Consider the following 14,226-nt stretch of genomic DNA (forward strand, 5'->3'; position numbering starts at 1 on the left):
TCTGCAGTGGCTGGGGAGGGGTGCCACGACTGCAGAGAGCTGCTCTGGGCTGGGTGAAGAGCCCCATGGCTTCAGCAGCCCTCTCCCGCACCTGCAGCAGGATCCTCAGGGCTGCGGGAGGAAAGATACGAGTCTGTTACTAAGGGTCCTGTCAGTCCTGCTCAGCTTCTGACACAAAGCTGCAGTGCTGTGCCAGGCTGTTCCACTGGAGAGGGGAGGCAGAGCAGCAGCTCAGAATGAGAAGATCTGGACCTCCTGCACTGGGAATAATGGAATACAGACAGTCTGTGAGGTCAGTTTGCTCTTAACATAACAGACATTTGAGAAGGAGAAGGAAGTAATGAGGAAATTAAGCAACAGGCATCAAATTTTTAACTTCCCTTTCCCTGATGTCTGTCTCCAGCCTCTTCTGGATTTTACTGTAACGTATAAGGTCTTTACTGCAGACTCCACAGGATACTATACTGAGGCATTAAGACCCATACAGCTTGCAGGATAAGTGCCCCCTGCAGGACCCAGTAATGCCTCTTCCAGTGGCAAGCTTAGCTTTCCCAGGAGGTCTAAAATCTAGGTACTGGCCAGGCTCACACCTGCTTAGTTTCAGTAGGCTGCCAGTTGCGAGTTGCAGAGTGATATGGCTATAAAGGGCTAATTTTCACCCAATGAAATTGGAGGCATTTTTCTGGAAATGGGCAGAAAATTGCACAAAAGTAAATTAGCAGCTCAACTATTATTAGCAAGATCAAGGGGTTCATCAGGAAGAAAAAGTGGAAAGGTTTAAAATGGCCATATCAAGCATGATTGAGCATGTGTTTTACTGCTGAACACAAAACTATAAACCCTGAAAGTGGCTGCAGTTGGCTGCAGGGACCTCTCGCTTTTCTGAAGTTATTTCACTCACACCATTTTATATAACAGAGATAGGTGGTATGATTATAAGTTCCTGGCAGCATTAGCAGAAAGCATAGAAGCATAAAATTCCCTCAGTATGCATAGAAATATTTAGAAATAAAACATGACATTCTGTACATTTATGATCTGAAAAACAAATTTCAAAAAGTACCCAGCAAAAAATACAAATTTCACTTCCTTTTCCCACTACTTAAATGTTTTAATGTATGGAAATTGTTTGTATTATAATTATTGTATTTTGAATTCAGTGTTGAAGTTATCATCTACTGTTTCTTTGAAAATAACAGCCAAACATCATAGCACCACATCTGTTAAGATGCTAGCTCTCCTGATAGGCCTGGAAATAGAATATCAATACTTGTAGGCCAGCATCATCAACACAAGACAGAATTAGAAAATATAAAATACTTTCCCACTAAATAAAACAACAGTAGATTCTTCTTTGGAGTAACAGCAAAAAGTTTTATTATATTGAATTATATTCAGTTACTACAGTTGGATACAAAAAATAAAATGAAAATGAGACTTTGATGCATTTACTGTACTATTTGTCAGGAACTGTGAATACAGAAGAAGAAATATTGCAAGGAGATGAGAAAAGAAAAGAAAAAAAAGATTCTTCTCAGATGAGCTTGAGATGAGATGAGCGATGAGATGACTTCTGAAGACACTGGAACAGGCTGTATTATGTTTGTGAATGGTTCATGTGTAGTCTTTCTCACTTTTTAAGTTAAATTATTTCTAAATCCTACTGAAACATCACAGCTGTCCTTCGCCCATGAGAGTCAAGTTCCAAGCTGGCATACTGTACCTCCTATCAGAGAAACAAATAGTCTTATTAACAACTTGAAAAACTCCTGTCAAAAAGGGTTAAGCTGTTTCTAACAGCTTCAATTTTGTTTTTTTATGCAGAGGCAATGAATTTCAGGATACTATCTCCAACTTCCCCAAGTTGCTGACACAGAAATGCAGGATCTATGAAGTAACAGCTTTCTTTTAAACTGTATTGTAATCATTTGCTTTCTCCAGTCAAACTGTATATCAAAAAGGTGTTACTATTGAATATATTACATTTAATTAGAAAGATAATTATAAAGTACAACATACTGATACTGAGTTTATTCCACGTCTGGCTTCTTTCTCTTGAAGCCCTGTAAGAAATTTTCAGATTGCAGTGCAAAATAAAGTAGTAGCAAAAAATACATGCAACAGAAAATTCAAGTTTTATGCTACTTCATCAACTCCCGCTGCATTTGTTTGAGCCAATCTCACAGAATTTATTCTATCTACACATCTGAGCTGAAAATTAACAGAACGAAAGTGCTCACCCTGAGACAAAAAGACCTTACACTCCCAGAAAATTACGAAGTCAAAATTCAAAAGAAAAATTATACCTTTTCTCTTACATGTTATCCTCTTACAGCATGACATACAGTATACAGTAGACCCACAATGTTGCAAATGACAAATATTACCAAAAACACCAATGAAGTATTTAAATCTGAAGTCATTACAGACTTCTGTAATCATACAAAATTACATTTCATCCTTTGCTGTTCCTACTGTATATGAAATGGAATGATATTGATAATATGAGAAGAAATGTGCAATATTTTTTTCTTACAAATGTACATTTCCTAAGAGATAAAACTGAAGAAAAAAACAAAAACAAATTCATGTTTCTCATCTCTGACTCAAAAAGGTACTATGCAGTATGTCTTTTAGGGCAAAATTTTATGCAGTAATTGATTAGCATAACTCAAGTTCTGCATAATGCTTTCACACATGTTAAAGCAGTATACATTTTTATAATGTACAATGGGCTTCAATAATTTATATTTTGTCTACATAAATTAATAAATGTTATACAGAATTAAGCTATGAATAAGCAGTGACTCAATACAATTTGATAGGTAAATGTAGCCTACCTAAAGATTTTTTTCTGTGTGCTGTCATTGTTTTTATTTCATCCCTAGGACATGAAGATGAAGACAATGTTATTATTAAAGTGGACTTCATTGATTAATCTGTGATAGAAATAACTCAGTCATAAAGTTTTGAACAAAAACTTAATAATATAATACTGTATAACTATTCAAATTAATTAAAGAATGGAAAAAAATAGTAGACGCACCATTCTTTCACCCTGTGGTTTTTACTCCAATCTGCACAAAACAAGCAGCAGAAAAACAGTTACATGGCTTAGTGACAAGTTCCAGATAGAAATAATATAGCTCTTAGAAGAAGGCTTTTACCTTGAAATAAACAAATGATGTTAAGAAGAACCAAAATGATTGCTGCTACTGCCACAGTCACAGTTGTGTAGAGAAGTATCAAACATGTTCCACTTCTCCCTGAGATAAATGTGACAAAAACAAGTTTGCAAATAAAACTAAAATCGAATTGCTGCAGAAAAGAGTTGCACTGTAACAGCGAGATTCTCTAAATAAAACACATAAAAAACTAAGTCTGGAAGATTTCTTATTATTTTTCATATCATTGGTATATACAGTAAAATGCATTGCCTACCTATATGCATTACATTTAAAAATAGAATGACAGCAATTTTGCTTTGTTAGTTAAGTTTCACATATACAGCAAATTTTAATTTTATGTCCCTATTCAAAAACAAATTGTAAGGGTTCAATGACTTCCATTTTCTGTTCCTACAGTAGGAGGTTAAAACAAATGGTTTAAAGCAAGTGCTTGTCTAAATATTTATGTACTAAAATCTAGAACATTTAAGAAATGAAAACTCTATTAAGGAAACCACAAAGGACTGGTGAAGACTATAATTTAAGCATGGATGCTCACCATTGTACTGCACTGTTTTGGTGAAGTTTCTCCCATTCTCAGTCTCTACCACACAGGTGCATGGGGCCCCACTGGCCCATATCTCAGAAGAAATAAGGATCTGGTTTCGAGTGAATTCTGTTTTTCTGTCAAGTTCAGCAGCCTGGTCCTTATTTTCCCATCCAGAGTCAGTGAAGCCACTCTGATAATTGCCAGATATGAGCCAGTACACATGGGCTTGTGTTGGAATGACCCCAAAGACCAGACACATTAGAGTAACATTGGTCTGGTCATTGTCTGATGGTGACAGGATTTCAATGGAAAAAGGCTCCAATACATTTTCTGCACATTTAAAAAGGGTGGGAAAAAGATAGTGAGTGAAAGAGTACATTTCTCTAAAGGTAGCAGTTTAGAAAGGTAGCATACAGTATATAAATAAAACCATTTAACGATCTACAGAAGGCTAAAAAAATCAAATAAATAAGGCTAAATTGTAACAAAATGTTGCAAATAAGGAGTTGACATTAACCCCCATCTTAATTGCATGGTTATTTAGTGGCTAAGTGACCCTGTGTCTTGTTTTCAGTATTGAGTATACATTTGTCCACTGAATTAATGCCTTCAGTAACCCATTGGATTGTATATTGTATAAAATTTTATTTTATATATGCTTTATAATAAAATCTCTTCTCTAAGTCTCTTTGAATAAAAAAATTTAGGTCCTTTAACATGTAATTAATCTCCTGAGACTATCAATCATCTTGCTGGTGATCTCTGAACTCTAATACTACTGTTGCGGTGCAGTGAGCAAAACTCAGAAAATATTGCAAGTGTATTGCAAAATACACACTTTTTGCTACAGTATATACCCAGGCCATAATTACTTTTTATTGCTTTTCTTCATCATTCTTCATAAAGAAGAATCTATATGAACCCATAGATTTTATCGAAACACCGAAATTACTTTTACGTATAGCATACTGCAGTGCATAAATTATGCATATGTTGCTGTGTCCTGTCTGAATTAGTTTATATTAATCAATCAGTTAGTTTATCAATTAATTTACACTTATTAAATTGAATTTGTTAAGTGCCTGCCCACTCCATGATTTTAAAGCGTTTGTATTTCTCTTTCCACTGTTTCTATGTTTGCATTCCCCCAGTTGTGCATCATGTGCAATTTAATCAATTTCACTAGCTTGCTAATCATACTAGAATAATAATATTGATCTTGATTTTAAGAATGGTCCTAAAATGAATTCCTACATTACAACACTGCTAACTCCTGCTCAATTAGCATTCAAACATAAGAACAGTTACAACCAAGAGGAATATATTCATCCCATTAAGCCTGATCACCACTTGTAAAGAAATGTATTGTATTGTTCTCTGTTTTAATGTGGTTTCAATGCCTTTTACTATTTTGAATACATATTATGATGTTATAGTCTTATTATCACATACAGTAGTCTTCTCTGTTAAAGACTAAAAACCATTCAGTGCCTTCAGCATGTAGGGCCGTGTCCACAAGGCCATATCCCAATATAACGTTTTGGCCGTGGAGCCTTCTTCAGGTGACACCTGAAGAACGCTCCACGGCCGAAACGTTGTGTTTTTTCTCTCTTTTTTTCAGTATGGAATAAACCTATTACTTGTTCCTTTGGAGACTATGCATGCTGACGTAGCTACCCACCTGAACTACATATCCCAATATGCACACTTGCAGTCTTGTGCCCTTCACATACATGTTCCTTACATGTACAGGTGTTCAGGGGCTTAGGGTGTTTAAGTCTAAATATGACACTTTTTAAATCTATGTTTCACAAGGGCATTCATGAGCATTCCCAATGCGCCCTTTATGTGCCTTTCTCGGTTCTGTGAAGTTGGCACCCAAACAAACAATATAAATGATGAAAATCACCACATTTGTTAGTGCTCCATTTGTGCCAATTTGTGTAATTGAAAGTAGTGTTTATGCTGTTTTGTGCTCACAGAAGTGAGGACTTGGAGGAAGGGCTTATGGCTCAGTGAGGGATTTGGGGCAAGGGCTAGTACTGTGTAGTGTAGTACATTCCCTTAAGCCCCATTATGTAACTGGATTCTCTTCTTGGACTGATTCCAGAATTACAATATCTGTTCTGTAAAATGGTGACCACAATTGTACACAAAATCCTAAAAGATGCCTGTCTAGTGCACTATAGAATGTGACACAACATCTCTTTAAATTAAATGGTACTGTATATCCTAACATTTTGTTCACCTTTTTATTGAATCACCGTGTTGTCTTATGTACAGTAAATTATTTAAATAATTTTTAAACATAAACTTGTTCTTTTCATAAGCAGTCTCTTCTACCTCAGTCTTTGCCATTTAGTATTTATAGCGCATCGTTTTGGACCTCGGTAAAGTTAGCTTGAAGTTCGAAAAGGATTTTGGGACGCCTGTAGCGTTTTCATGAAACCTCCTAAAAGTAACGAAAACATTTGTTTTGTGTATAAAGTACATTGTGAATGTTATCACAGCCTTCACTTTGTCATTTTTACGCCATTTTCTTTTACCACACACAAATATTCTTATGTCCATATCTTTGCAAGGGAAAAACAGAAAGACTTCAAACCAAACGCATTTTAAAGACCTCGACTTGTGATAATTTTCACAACCTCTATATAAAACTATCAGTGAGGTAATTATCTTTTTGTAAACCTCAGGTTTTTCACCGATGCGTAATTACGCACTAACTGCAACACGGCTGGACCGCTGTGTACCTACTGTACGCACAGGGGTAAAGTTAGCTTGAAGTTCGAAAACGATTTTGGCACGCCTGTAGCGTTTACAGAAAACCTCTTAGAGTTGCGATAATACTTGCTTTGTGTATAAAATACATTGTGAATGCTTTCTCAGCCTTTACTTTTTCGTTTCTATTACATTTTTTGGACCAAGCACGAATATTCTTTTGTCCATATCTTCGCAATGGAAGTAAAGAACGCCTTCAAACCAAATGCATTTTAAAGACCACGACTTGTGGATATTTCCACAGCCTCAACATCAAACTATCAGTGAGGTAATTATCTTTTTTTAAACCTCCGTTTATTCATCGATGCGTAATTACGCACTAACTGGAACCCGGGGGACCGCTGTGTACACAAGTTTACAATGCGAGAAATACTGTTCAATACGGCTTCATGCGAAAAACCCGTATATGACCAAAGGCAGCAGAATAGCACAGTCTCCAATTACTCAGACTGTAAGCACGGGAATAAAGCTTTGTTTGATTTCTCAAACCCTTCCTTTACGTCCTGTTTTCATTCAGGTAAGGGTCAACTATATTCACAATACTACTGACAGCAGGAAGATTAAAATATTCTTTACTCAGCAGCTTATTAAAAACAGCTCCCATGATGTTTAAACCAAATTTTTACACAGAACACTGACACAGCTTTGCGTTCTGAATCTCTTTTTCTCGTGCTTTTATTTAATGTGGCACAATGCACTGGGATAGGGGTATTCTGTTCACAAACCAATAGCATTTAAACCACAGCACCCACAATGCTGCAAGTAAGTGTTTTGCACACTAAGCAGGTCCTCTGACTTTTCCCAGCTTTGTTTTGGGTTGTGGAACCTTTCTTTATTTTTTTATGATTTTTTGAAGATAACACTACAGGTTATACACTGGGATAGGTGGGTCGTCTTCATTGGCTCAATAGCATTTCAGGCACAACAGCTACACTGCTGAAACCAAGTGTTTTACACACCAGACAGCCCCCCTAACCTTATACAACCTTGCTGTGGCTATGGCCCCTTTCTTTTTTTTTTAATTATTTTTTCAATATGGCACCATTAGACAAGCGGTACATGGGGATAGGGGGTGCTATTCACGAGTCAATAGCTCTTCAAGCACAACAGCCACAGTGCTGCAACCAGGTGTTTTACACACCACACAGCTCCCCTAACCTTATACAACCTTGCTTAGAGTTGTGGAACATTTCTTTATTTTTTATGATTTTTTTACTGTAATCAAGTGTTGTGCTCACTAGGCAGGCCTCCTGACCTTTCACAGTCATGCTTTGTTGTGTGAAACTTTAATTCTCTTTTTAGGATTTTTTTAACATGGCAACTTCCACCGAGATGGGTGGGGGGGTGCTCTTCAATAGCTTTTTCATCTATACACACAAACGGATGTAACCAAGACACTCAGAACCAACAGAATCAACCTGAACTCATAGAAAAATAAGAATGCCCCCGAGACACCTGCACCCCCCTCCTGGACCACTCTGGTATCAACACTCCCAAACCCATCCATACCAGCTAACAAGACTCAGAATCGGTGCAACCCTCCAACCTGGACCAAGAACAGGATGGAACTAGGACCTGCACTACACTACGTACACAAGTTTATATTTTTTGGCTGAAGATGAAAATGTCTAACATAGATTGTTTTGGTTCTAGCAAACAATAATAATAGTTGTTAAAATCCAAACACACATAATGAGATCACTCTCTGTCAGTATGTGTAACATTCTGGGTCTGGGCTCCTCTGTATTGGGCTGAAGAGAGTTCAACAACATTATTAAATGCACTGACATCATAATCTGACAAGAGACATTGTATAGGGGAGACTTGACCACCCACTGTCCCCCTGGTATCGTGAAGCTCATTGTCCTTTAGCTTACCAAAACCAGACTCACTTGGGACTCCGGGGGGATCGGTGTATGCAAAATATGAATTCCTAATGCAAGAAATTGTATATGGTCAATATAGTGATCATATCTTATCAGCAGATGGTAATCTCCAAGGAACAAGTAATAGGTTTATTCCATGCTAAAAAGAGAAGCCCCAAGTTACACACAAGCAGCCCTCCTCACCTTTCACAGCATTGGTTTGGGTTGCTAAACTTTTCTTTATTTGTTTATGATTTTTTTCCAATACGGCAATATTAGACAGGCACTACATGGGGATAGGGGGTGCTCTTCACAAGTCAATAGCTTTTCAAGCACAACATTAACAAATCTGTAACTAAGTGTTTTACACACTAGGCAGGCCCTCTAATCTTTCACTGTCATTTCACCCTGCGGTCCAGGTGGGTCCTAATGCCCCAGTATAGTGACGGGGACACTATACTGTAAATAAGCCCCGTCTTTCGGATGAGACGTAAAACCAAGGTCCTGACTCACTCTGGTCATTAAAAATCCCAGGGTGTTTTTCAAAAAGAGTAGGGATGTAACCCAGGCGTCCTGGCCAAATTTCCCATACGCGCCGGTTGGAGTATTTCTCGGTCGCAGTTAAGGCAACGTCAGCTCAAAGATTTGGTTCAAACCACCAAATGGAGACTGGTGTGCCGATAAGCGGATGCGGGATTAACGCTAGGAAAGAGAGAGAGAGTTGACCCTTACCTGAATGAAAACAGGAAATAAAGAAAGGGTTTCAGAAATAAAAAAAAGCTTTATTCCCGTTATTTTAGTCTGGGTAATTGGAGACTGTGCTGTTCTGCTTCCTATGGTAATATACGGGTTTTTCGCATGAAACTCTATTGAGCAGTATTTCAGTCATTGGGAACGTATTGTAGCGATCTCGGGTTCACGTGGGTATGCGCACTCACTGCTGCCGCCTTAGTGAAATGTCCAGTCAGCTCGGCGGCTGCGGTCCCTGCTATTCACAGGGAAGGGCGGTGACAAGACTGCTCGAACAACGTGCAAAGGCGGCAGTTACAGTATGCATACAGCGGTCCCCAGTGTTCCAGATGGTGCGTAATTGCACATCAATCAAAACCCTGAGTGTCAGAAAAGAATAATTAGCTCACTGATACGTTTATGGAGGGGTTGGGAAAATTTTCACAAGTCGTGATCTTTAAAATGCATTTGTTTGAAGGCATTCTGTGTTTCCCTTGCGAAGATACAGACACAAGAATATTTGTGCGTGGTAAAAAAAAAGTAATAAAAACGACAAAGTGAAGGCTGTGAAAACATTCACAATTTACTTTATACACAAAGCAAGTGTTCCCGCAACTCTAAGAGGTTTCGTAAAAACACTACAGGCGTGCCAAAATCGTTTTCAAACTTCAAGCTAACTTTACCCCAGTGAGATGACACGGCTCTAAACGCATGTTCTTCTTGATGTGAACCTGTCAAGTAATCGTAAATGTATTTCGTTCAATGTTTAAAGAGTTTAAAAACCCATGTACAGAACATGTTTCTGCAGTTTCACCTGTACTATCTTTGTATACTATACATGAAGTAGAGCACAGTGTCAGTGAGTTTTACTGGGTTAAACGCGTTTGTCGCCGCTTCTTTTACAAGTGACACGGCTTTCCAAACATACAGTATGTTCTTTTTGATGTGAAGCTGCTGAAACATGCACTGTACATGGGTTTTTGCTGACTCTTTAAACATTGAATGGAATGCTTTTATGATCACTTGACAGTCAGACTTAGTACTTATTGCGGTAGTAGTTCAGGTGGGTAGCTGCGTCAGCATGCGTAGGCTGCAAAGGAACAAGTAATAGGTTTATTCCATGCTGAAAAAAAGAAGAAAGAGAACACAACGTTTCGGCCGTAGAGCCTTCTTCAGGTGTGAGAGAGACAGGGCAGTAGGCAAAGGTAAAGTAGCGGGAGAACAAAGGTTGGGAGGAAGGATGAGTGAGAGGCGGGAGCAGGGGACGGATACTTATTGTTGGCTTACTGTTACTGTTATTGCTGGTCAATCGTTAAATTTTTAAGCACAAAAAACACAAAAGCTTTTAGACTACAATATGCTGAAATCAAATGCATTAGAATTTGGAATTACACAGCAAAATGCGGTAAAAGTGTATTTCGAAGGGAAAATAAACAGTACGTGTACAGTATGTCTGTTTGCAAGGATGTGAATGTAAAGAGATAGGGTAATGTCAAACAAACAGAAGAATCCCAAGACAGCACACAACCCGTTATACAGTTTGTACATTGTTGGCTTGTCGTTTACTGTTACTTACAATACGAGTTGGTAAAAGTCTTACTATCAAGTCATCGTAAATGTATTCTGTTCAATGTTTAAAGAGTAGGCAAAAACCTACTGTACGTACAGGCCATGTTTCTCCATGGCTTCGCATCAAGAAGACCATACATTTGGAAAGCTGTGTCATTTCTACTTGTCACAGAAATGGCTTGAACTTGAACTTTATCTCCATATGTAACCGGCACATGTACTGGTACAATTCTTACTTACATAAAGTCTCTCGATTGTAAAAAACAAAAACAAAAAAACAATACAACCTGGGAATGCTTACTGACACGGAGTTGTACTTCATTAAATACAAAAAACAGAACACGTGCTCCTTTAGATTATTTTTTTCCAAAAAACAGGAGTGTGACAACATTGTACTGTTGGTAAAGTCAAAGCTACTTTGCACGGGACAATATTATTGCACATACAGTACAATGCAATAAACAGTATTAATATAGTAGGCAACATTGTTCACAATTGTGTTTAAACATTAGAATTTTCTCATATAAATGCGATAATTTTGTCGTATAAACGAGACACCTTTATCATATAAATGAGATACTTGTATAAACAAGTTTTTTTTTCTTTGTGCCTCTAATAAGCTTCCATACAAAACACTACACAAAAGCCTGCACTTGTTCAGATTTAATCTGTATCTCTGCTGGATTCAGATGCTCCTTTTTAATGCTTTGTTGTTTCCTCATTGTAATGCAATGTAGATCCATTTTTGCAATATATACAGTATAAGGTACATTTAATGACCATACTCAGGTGAGTGCTATTTCCAGTTCCCATAACAACGTAGACAGAGGGAAATCGGCAAATTAATCACTCAATTTGCCTGTTCCTGTGACAGCATGTTCAAGCAGGATGTCTCTGCCTCAAGGCCTGATTTTAATGACAGTCAGCAGATTAAAGGGAATATATTTATTCCCATTTTGCTGACATTGGGGCATTCAGTTTCTCTCCTGTGCTTTGTATTTATATTCCCGCTTGACACACCAGGTCTTTGTTTCCCAACCATGATTCCTGGGTGTGGCTTTGCTTAGTCTTCCTGTGTTTGACCTGGACTGTCTGACTCTGGTAAACATTTCTATTCTTTGGACCTCTCGCTATTTCACTATTACCTTTGGATTTTCCTTTTTGTACTTTTGTCATCATTTCCATGGTGCACTTGCACAAGAAGCCTGGCTCCAACACGGACCACTGGCCCCTTCAGGTGCATTTGGTAGTCCATTACGGTACTAGCTAAAAATGTTGTTCACAATTTGACATCAATTGAACAAATCAGTCCATGTTCTGAATTTGTTGCCATCCGGTGTGGCAGGAGGTAGCATTCTTCATTTTAGATGTCAACTGAAGTCATTTCTATAATGCCATTAAAGATACCTGGCATTATTTATAAAGGTTTGTGGGGGATTAAACCTAGTATTTTTTATAAATGTAGGCCAGATTCTGCAGGCTCAAGGTGATTTTATCTAAGCCAGTTTGACATCTTATCAGAAGAATGGTTTCTCCTGCCACAGTGTGGCTCAATGGATTGAGAATGTAGACTCATTTGTTCAACAGATTTCAAAATGAGAACAAAGAAAATATATAGTAAGGCACTAGAGATTAAATGGATCTACAGCTATAAAGAAATGGGTAAAAAACAAAAAAATAAACAGGAGCAACTGAATTCAGCAGAGAAAAAGTTAATGTCTGGACAGGAGAAAATACAAAACCAAATCCATCTAGGTTATTGTTTTTCAGGTCATATGACAAAAGGTCTCAGGTCAGTGGTTGTTAATGTTATGCTAAATATAACAATAAGTGTGTAAATGTATTTGAATAATAGTTCAAGTAGAGAGCTGCGTCAGCATGCATAGGCTGCAAAGGAACAAGTAATAGGTTTATTTAATGCTGAAAAAAATAAGAAAGAAAACATGGAATAAACCTATTACTTGTTTATTTGAATAATATACACGTTGTCAGTTTGTCAAAGTTGGTCAAATCTACAGTATGTACTGTATAAAAGGACTGGAGGAGAACATCATTGTTAATTTTGAACAACCCTAATCTCTAACTTGAAAGACACTTTCAGCTTCGTAGAATGTTGAATAGTTAATTAGAAAATATTACATATTTCAGTTTTACTACTCATTAATATGCATAGAATATTTTGAAAAGTAAAGTGCTGCCTAGTTAGTTGATAATGCAAGGATGAGATTGTATAAAAATTATGAATTGTGTAAAAATTATTAATTCCACCTTTTCCAAAATACTGTACGTTTTTCCAAAAAACTGACATACTGTACCTTATAATGAAATATTATATTATTACATATTATTACAAAATAATGAATTAATTAACACATCTGAGTTGTAATTTAAACATTTAGATAGCTTTTCATCCATCTATTTTCTAATCACTTTATCCGATACATGGTTGGGGGGAACTGGAGCTTTGCCTGGCAATCAACAGGCGCAATCAACAGGAGCAGAATTTTCACAGAAGCCAACTGACCTACCAGGGGAAAAGCCAATAACCTTATCTCACGTGTCTTGATGCGATCTGGTTACAACTATAGCAATCTTTCCATTGATTAAAATGCAACTACAGTCTTATAAGATAATGAATGGGTCACCGTGTTCTGAACCTTCCAAAATATATTACAGAGTGAAATAATTATTCTTAGAATTGTAATATTCTATTAACTGTTAAAATCTACGCAAATCTGCAAAGTGCAAAGTAAGTCATATACTGCACTTAACTAGGACTACTCTACACAGTGAATGCATAAACCACACTATTTCAAGTTTTGAATGAAGGGATACAGTGTTGAACTGCCAAGTAATCGAAATGATTGGGGATTTGCATTGAGTAGCAACATTTTTCCTTTAGTTTTGTGATCTTACCTGATACAACTATTGTTGATCCATTGCCCATATTGATACTGTTCCCGATCACAAGGGAGCAATAGTATGTCCCAGTGTGGTGAGATGTGGCATTGACAATGGAGTATGTACACATCTCCCCCTGTGATGTTTTTGATCCACTATGCTGAGAGTTCATGCAAGGGCTCATGATGCGAGATCTCTGGTCCATTTTCAGCCAAGCTATAGCGTAGCAATATTCACCTGGATTCACATAACATTGCAGACTGATGCTGCTCCCAACTTGCACTTTCACAAATGGAGGGAATTGGGATACCAAAGCCTGTGCAGCTGTTGAAAATATACAATAGAAATACTTTAGTAACAACAAAAAATCTAAAATAGTAATTCTAATAGCATCATGCAGTACAGACATCCTCACAAGTTCTGTAAAAATTTTAACCAAAATTGATAAATATTTGTACAATGTATTATCACTGTTCTATACAACATGAGTGATTATTTTCCAAAGAAATATAGCTGAAGTTTGTAATTAATGTGTCCCTCGTGTTTGATGAAGAGCCATTTCTTCTTGCAATGTACTGTAGTAATGTTAATTACTGATGCAAATCTACATAATTTGTTAATGTGCACAATATAGATCTGTATACATCTTGTCAGGTATATTAAT

The 14,226-nt window shown here is 37.2% G+C and overlaps 2 long non-coding RNA genes across 6 annotated transcripts in view; both read right to left on the reverse strand.

Annotated features, from left to right (window-relative positions):
• Window positions 1-1,347: 1,347 nt before the first annotated feature.
• The window catches only part of LOC148639731 (uncharacterized), a 39,213-nt gene continuing 26,334 nt past the window's right edge, over window positions 1,348-14,226 (reverse strand). For all 5 annotated transcript variants that reach the window (XR_015930684.1, XR_015930683.1, XR_015930682.1 and 2 more), the window contains 7 exons: window positions 13,578-13,886; window positions 3,727-4,047; window positions 3,168-3,266; window positions 3,047-3,077; window positions 2,841-2,884; window positions 2,020-2,063; window positions 1,348-1,726 (listed from right to left, as the gene is read on the reverse strand). This is a non-coding gene — a long non-coding RNA (uncharacterized LOC148639731). The remainder of the gene's footprint in view (window positions 1,727-2,019; window positions 2,064-2,840; window positions 2,885-3,046; window positions 3,078-3,167; window positions 3,267-3,726; window positions 4,048-13,577; window positions 13,887-14,226) is intronic.
• LOC148639732 (uncharacterized) lies at window positions 7,326-9,089 on the reverse strand. The gene is made up of 2 exons (XR_015930690.1): window positions 8,387-9,089; window positions 7,326-7,646 (listed from the first exon to the last, which is right to left on the reverse strand). It is a non-coding gene; the product is annotated as an uncharacterized LOC148639732 (long non-coding RNA).

The sequence above is a fragment of the Lepisosteus platostomus genome, chromosome 26 (assembly GCF_059453375.1).
Source record: "Lepisosteus platostomus isolate fLepPlt1 chromosome 26, fLepPlt1.hap1, whole genome shotgun sequence".
NCBI lineage: Eukaryota > Metazoa > Chordata > Actinopteri > Semionotiformes > Lepisosteidae > Lepisosteus > Lepisosteus platostomus.